Here is a 7,610-nt window from a genome sequence, read left to right as displayed (position 1 = left end):
AAAAAAAAAACAGAGGTTAAATACTCTTCCCATGTCCACGGCTGCGTTAAGTGAATCAATTGAGAAAAAGTAGCCTGTTTCGATCTCGAGAACTAGCGGCGGTCCAACTAGTAGGAACAATATTAAACCACAACAATTTCCAAATCGGAAAATATGTTGGATTTCAATTGTCCGTCAGCCGCAGGCAGAATTATTATAAATTACTACAAAATGAAATTTGAAAGGTTCCATCGGTAACGTGTCTAACAATATTTTTCGTTTAAATGTTGCCAACCTAAAAAAGTATAAACAAAGTTTTCAATCAACAGGTGGTTCTCTCTCACAGCCAATCTCTCTCTCACTCGAAATTGACAGTCTTGCGCACACATCGATACAATGCGATAAACTGCATAAAATAACCAAACAACAGCATAGTCGAGTATAAATAAATAATCTAGCTGAACAATACATCCATATACACACATGTTGTAAGAAAGGATCGCTCCTCTGTGTATAACACATTCATACTCTTTACATTTCAGTCAGTCGACCGCCGTTGTTACTCCGATACAGACGTGTTTTTATTATCGTTTATGATTTTTGTTTTTATTTACGCGCGTGCGTATTTTCCATGGATGTTTGATTCTCGTCTTATGTCTGACAGAATATCGCATCAAAAAAACGAGTGAATTGATGAGCAACATAATTGCATCTAAAAGTGAATTTGAATTTATTTTTTGCACAAAATAAGTCGCCCGTTCGGATACTGGGTGATATTTAGTACAATAGACCGGAAGGAAAATATTGCAGCCTCTTCAGTCATACTGCAGTGGTGGTATTATGGAGAAGAAAATCGTCATGTCCTTTCGTTCATGATTTAATTTTTGTGTTGCAGACAATTTCTTTTCGTTTTTTTTTTCTCGTTTCCCTTCAACATCATTCAATTCCGTAATCTCGGTGTGGATCTTTATTGACAACAAAGTGAAGTCCTGTGTTAAGGAATTTGTGTTTTTCTTTTAAAGAAACCCGACGTTTTGTGTTTTTCATCATTTTCAAGCTGTGTGGATTGACAAAGACACATAAATTTATCGACAATCGATTATCAAAACCAACCCAAACCTCTTTATTCGTATGGATTGTGGTTATATTTCGCAATGAACAGTTCGGAAAACACTGATAAGATTTTCTGTTATCAATTTTCTGACATTATACGAAAGTTGTGGACTGTGTAGCATATGGAAACTAGGTTTCGATTAGTGTGGTTGAACATATTTTGAAGAGAACGAGTGACATTAAAGTACAAAAAAAAATTGTTGTGCATGAAATTTGGTATAAAGGACGAAAAAGACTGTGGTATCGACTGGATAATTCAGCTGATTACATTTTTGGTAAGTCCTTGTGTTCGTATCAGCTAACCTCTAAGGAATTTTGTAAGGCACATTATGCCAAGGCATCCATTTTTTTGTCTACGTCTAAAAATCTGTTGTTATGTGTTCCTGCTTTAACTCACTCCATTCATCGCTCAAAACACTCAAAGTCACTTTTACAGAGACAAAATTCAAATTTTTCGTCATGTTTTGCATATATTCTTACATCAAGGATAGATTACGAAATTGGGGTAACTGACAGACGGTATGCGTTTGAAAATTGTTTTAAAATTAATACTGTCGCGTAGACGTTCACATCAGGATAAAATCGGAAAAGTGATGGTGCAGTTTTTGAGGTATGGAACGACCGATTTTTTTTTCATAAATTTCTGAAATGATGCGAGAAAATTGTAAAAAACAGATCACACCAACCGTTTGCGGATCTAAGTTTGCCTCTGTCAATCACAATACAAAAAACATTGAACCAAGGCACTATATGGAAGTGGCAGCGCCCGGTTTTTTAACGTTACGCTTTTGCAACGGACTCAATGCAACACTAGGACAGCGCGAGGCTATTAGACTAAAAATCATTTTCAAGCATAGGGTAAATGACTGAAACAGAACAATTAACAGAGCAGCTACCCAAAAGGATCACGTGAAGTGAATTTAATATCATGAAGCAAAGACATTGTTTCGACCTAGGGAATCAGTGGCGGTCCGAGGCTAGCGTGGTCTAGCCATCATCAGTTGTTTCCACTGGTCCCTTCCCAAGACAGCAGTATACATTCAGTTGAGCGAGTTTTGAAAGTTTACAGAAATAAGTTCATCTTCTCTGATGGAAAATCGGGAATTATAGCGGAGAACTGCTGTGAAAATACCTAAGCGCAGCAAAAAACATGAGAAAAAAATGCGTTCAATGGAATCAGGAAACGAATTCAACAAACGGACATGAAAAAGTCAAAATTCAACATACCCAACTATACTCACACCAAATTTTCGATTCTTTTTTTCCGCGTATTAAGGCCCGATCATGCTTCATCCAATTTCTCATTCATGAGGACAAAAACTTTCTTTTCGTACATCAAGACCAAATTTTTAGGTCTTTTTTCCATAGGAAAAAAAGACCTATTGTGGGCACTTCATCTGTCCGTCCGTCCGTCCGTCTGTGTCACAAATAAAATGTGATTGATAAAAGTTAAAATTGCAATGCTACTATGAACAAACCAACACCAGGCAAATCAATTATTATTTATCTGGTAACCGATCGCTCATAGCAGACATTGCAATTTGGTAGTTGTTGGTAGTTAGACCCCCAAACTATATAGCAGCAAAGATGTTTCTTACTCGAGAGACGCACACCGACTGACGAAATTATTCGGCCTGCTGGTCTATTTATAAATCGAGTATTTGGTAGTTGACTACCAAAGTGGTAGTTGACTGACTACCAAAGTGGTAGTTGACTGACTACCAAAGTGGTAGTTGACTGACTACCAAAGTGGTAGTTGACTGACTACCAAAGTGGTAGTTGACTGACTACCAAAGTGGTAGTTGACTGACTACCAAAGTGGTAGTTGACTGACTACCAAAGTGGTAGTTGACTGACTACCAAAGTGGTAGTTGACTGACTACCAAAGTGGTAGTTGACTGACTACCAAAGTGGTAGTTGACTGACTACCAAAGTGGTAGTTGACTGACTACCAAAGTTGTAGTTGACTGACTACCAAAGTGGTAGTTGACTGACTACCAAAGTGGTAGTTGACTCACTACCAAAGTGGTAGTTGACTCACTCCCAAAGTGGTAGTTGACTGACTACCAAAGTGGTAGTTGACTGACTACCAAACTGGTAGTTGACTGACTACCAAAGTGGTAGTTGACTACCAAAGTTGTAGTTGACTACCAAAGTGGTAGTTGACTACCAACATGGTAGTTGACTAATACGGATGTTGTAGATATGTTTACTGTTTGAGAGCTGCACACCGACTGATGAAATTAATCGGCTTGCTTGCCTATTTATAATTCCAAAGTTTGGTAGTTGAATACCAAAGTGGTACTTGAATGAGTACCAATCTAGTAGTAAACAGAAATTGAAAAAAAATGAAAAAAGACCTCACCAGGCTTCAGCCGGTCTATTCTTGTTTTTTCTTTTCGCTTGAAGAAAACAGAAAATTTGCTTTTTCGTAATCGTCCTATCATTTCAATACCTGCTACACACAACGACGTATACAAAAATATTCGGCACAACAACACCAAATGCCAACTTTTTGTATTATATGTCAAGTTAACATTGTCAATTGTTAATTTGATTTGAATCAGATGAACCATCAATTTCGCATCGGCAAAATTGCATTTTGTAAATTTTCCGAACATATCCAACAGATTTCAGTTTGTAAAAATCACCATCTAACATCTTGAGATCCATAAGTATGTTACAGATCAATTAGTAAGTGCAAATAATTCCAGTTCTCCTTCACGTTAGTGATATTCCGGGTAATGCAGGGCCTATTTTTGAGAATTTTTTTTAAACTTTTATTTTAAGAAGTTCTTGGGAATCTTATTAATTTTAGAAATAAATTTGGAATTTTTCGGAATCAAATTCTCAAACATTAGCCCTGCGTAATGAAATGTCGGAAGCGCATTTTATCTTTGACCTTTCGATGCTCCGAAAATCAATTTAACAACAAAACGTTCTCAGTTCATCGTACATCGTTTGTTTACGAAATCCGTTCAACAGATGAACAACATAGATACACCACTGACTGATGTGGTATCCAAAAACGCCCACAACATCATAAAATCAAGTACAAGCATATCAATACAAAACGCCACGGAGAAGTACTCGTTAACTTCAATACCTGCCATTCATTCCCATAAATAAGATTTTACCATTTTTTTCTCTCTCGTTTCTTTTCAATTTCCAATTCTTCAGCGTTCGGTGTGTATGCCTCTATCCTCTATAACTTGTGAATCTATATATCCATTTAGAATTACGAAAAAAAGGTGACCTACGTACGAGTGTGTAAAATTGTTTTATCGATTTGTTAATGTTGTTACTTTTTATGTTTCATCACACAATGTCTACGTAAGGTCTGTTCTGTGAACACATTTTGCATTGAAGAGGAGAATAACAAAAAAACAAAAAAATAAAATAAAAACAAACTCGAACGACCCAAGATTTGTTGTTGAGTTTATTTGTTGTTCGATTAGATGTTAAGGAGAACTTATATTACTTTATGAATGTGCCAAGGGAAATTGAAACATGCCCGGTTTTACCGAGCGTGTACACTTTTAACGTACCTATATAATGCCCACAAACATTTCAGACAGTTGGTTATGTTGTTGATAGCCTGCTGGAAAATATAGATCAATGTCTGGTGATATTGAATATGAGTCAAAAACATAAATTTAATGAAACAACACAGACCAACCGATATGCCATATATAAGTGGCTGGTTCTACACATAGAGGAATGTGTTATTCGGTGTCGTTCCTACGAAATGAAAAACTTTTGTTTTAGCATTGGCAATCACGCGATTTTTATGTATCCATCGCATCGTATTCTTGATATAGAATCGAAAAAAAAAATGATTCATTCGAAGCTGCCTTCGTGCAAGAGCCATCGATCGATGTTTTGTGTGGAGTTAGAAAGTTTGTGTGGAGTTTTGCTTATGTATTGTCAATTAAGATGCCGAAATAGGTGTGAAATCGTTGAGGGAGCAAACCCATTGAAGACACTCCGAATCTGGGACGAGTACAATGAAATAGAAACGGAACCGTAATTCGTTGGATTGATATTGACTTCCAGGGATTATTTTGAAGTCAGTGACCCCTCGATTAGTATTGCTGTCAGTAAATTTAGCAGGGTATCTGTTATAACTACGGCTTGCTTTGCCCTTTCATCCTCTAACTGAGTCTATTACGGTTTTCATAGCCGTCTTGTGGGCCAGGTCTGAACTAGAGCTCGGAACAGGTCAGGTTTACCTATAAACTGAAACCCAGATTAGCTGAATCTTATTAGAGCTCAACCTGAATTGAACAATTTCACCTCACATGAATTTACCTGAAATTTGAAGACCAGTAGAAGTTCAGGTAAATCTGGGATCTTGCAGGTGTGCCTGACCTGCTTTACTTGAATTAATTTTGTGTTCAGTTTTCAGGTAAATTCAGGTCAGTTAACTCTTCTTTTTCAAAGTATTGCCCGGCGTCGGATACAGAATCTATTACTTCATTCGTAGTAGTGATATGATACCGTTCATAAACCTGATGCCACCGAAGGGCGGAAGTGAAAGAATTCTTGCCTGCTGACGCATTACTTTTTTTACACACCAAGAGGTGCAAGAAGAGTGCCTAAAAATGTTGATTTTGCGCTTTGCGTACGATTCCTATATTATATTGGAATATGAAATATCCCAACGTAGATTCTGTAAATGTTCTTTGAAATACCTCTCAGGTTAACTAGTATATTCAGTGTGTGTCTGTGTGTGTTACATGGAAATGTTATTCATATTTTCAATTACTTGGAATGAATTGTTTCCCCTGAACCGTTTAAATAATGAAATTACTCGCGACTTTTATCGGCACCAATTAAATAGAATCCGCCAGTGCCGCACAATGCGTATATACAAAAATTTATCATGACTCGAAGAAACGGTCTAGCATTTCATTACTGGCTGTCGAGTAAAATGAATTCATCACACAATTTTCTTCGTCACATCATATATGCGACAAGGAAAATATGGTAATGAGTAAAAAGACAAATAAATTTCATCTCCATGACTCATGCACACCAGTGATGTGTCTGTCTGTTATATCGGTTGTGTATCACTATGATAGAGTGTAGAATGAGAATACGATGAATTTCAATTGAACTAATAAAAAAATTGAGTTTTGCAAACGTTAAAAATAGCAAGACGTGGAATAAGCTGACGTTGAATGTTCGAGGTATTGGTTTGAAATTTAGTGTTTCCATTCAGCAGGGCGGATAGTGAAGAATTACAGTTACAAAATGTTTGGTCAATGATATCTAGACTACAGAGGTGTTGTTCAATAAGAGTAACAGCTCCAGTTTCACTTGACAATTTTCGCCAGCAATTCGGACAAATATCTATTTTAGTCATTTCAATGGCTGAGCGACTGTAAAAAGAACTTATTTCTTTCATCTATGTAAATGAACCTTAAAATGTAACCTTAAGGACGATACAATTCGATCTAATCAATATTTGGAAATTCCCCAAAAAATCTCCTAATGAGTTAACTCTGACCCTGACAGGTAAGAAAGTCGTGACAAATTCAATGTGAATGTGGAAGCTCGAAAAATTCAGTCAAGTCTGAAAAGAGACCCATACATGCATAGCTAATGGATACTGTTCACAAATGACATCATACGGTTAGGTGGAGGATGTTCGAGAAAACGTGACGGTTCTTACAAATTTGGGCTAGTTTTCAAGAGGAAACCAACCTTTTACTCTATCAGTGATTAACATGATGACGAATCAGTGATTAATCAGCATTTAGCCGGGGGGATTTTCGTAAAACTACAATTAATAGTGAAATGTGGTTGTTAGTTATGGTAACTCACTGATTAATCGTACGTATTCACAAAAAACATGTTGTTGGTTTACAGATGCTAATCACAAAAGAGTGGCTTCACTTTCGATATTTTTACACTTTTCGGGTGTTAAACACTTTATGGAGTGTTAAAAAATCTGTAAAGCAATGTGACATCATATGTGGCCCTACACTACCGTACGCATAAAACCCTTAGGGAGAGACGAACTTGTAAGGCACTTCGATCTATTATTACTTTAAGTGACAGATAAAATGTGACGGGAAACCAGGTAATTTCGGGAATTGAATTCCCCTAAAATATGACCTACCAGAAAATGCTTCTAACATTTTCTTTGAATTTTAACACAATCTAGTTACCCCTTGCACTTTTCTCGTTATATCAACCATAATCCGTACGTAATTCGCAGAGACTTTCATCTTTCAATAATTCATTTACCTTTGATCACAGCTCTGCTCTGCTACGCTTTGATTGTTCGTACGTAAATGCAGTTAATTCTGGTTAATTCTGGACCATTTTTTAATCTTTTGAAAATTGGATTATAGGCGGTCACTTTTGTCAAATCTTTGGTTTCGTTATGACAAGATCAACCGATCAAACAAGCACTACCGTTTCAGTTTTTAAATGAACCGTGTCTCGTTACAACAGTTGACTTATTAAAAGAAAATGTCAGGATTGATGTGGCGTGGGAGTAGTTTCTG

The 7,610-nt window shown here is 36.7% G+C and overlaps 1 protein-coding gene across 1 annotated transcript in view; it reads left to right on the top strand.

Annotated features, from left to right (window-relative positions):
* Positions 1-523: 523 nt before the first annotated feature.
* Positions 524-7,610, top strand: part of LOC119074403 (GAS2-like protein pickled eggs) — a 100,664-nt gene continuing 93,577 nt past the window's right edge. The window contains exon 1 of the mRNA XM_037180525.1: positions 524-1,367. The gene's annotated coding sequence lies outside the window, so the exon portion shown is untranslated. The remainder of the gene's footprint in view (positions 1,368-7,610) is intronic.

This window comes from Bradysia coprophila, unplaced genomic scaffold (genome assembly GCF_014529535.1).
Source record: "Bradysia coprophila strain Holo2 unplaced genomic scaffold, BU_Bcop_v1 contig_151, whole genome shotgun sequence".
NCBI classification, from domain to species: domain Eukaryota; kingdom Metazoa; phylum Arthropoda; class Insecta; order Diptera; family Sciaridae; genus Bradysia; species Bradysia coprophila.
This window is presented reverse-complemented; position numbering and strand designations above follow the sequence as displayed.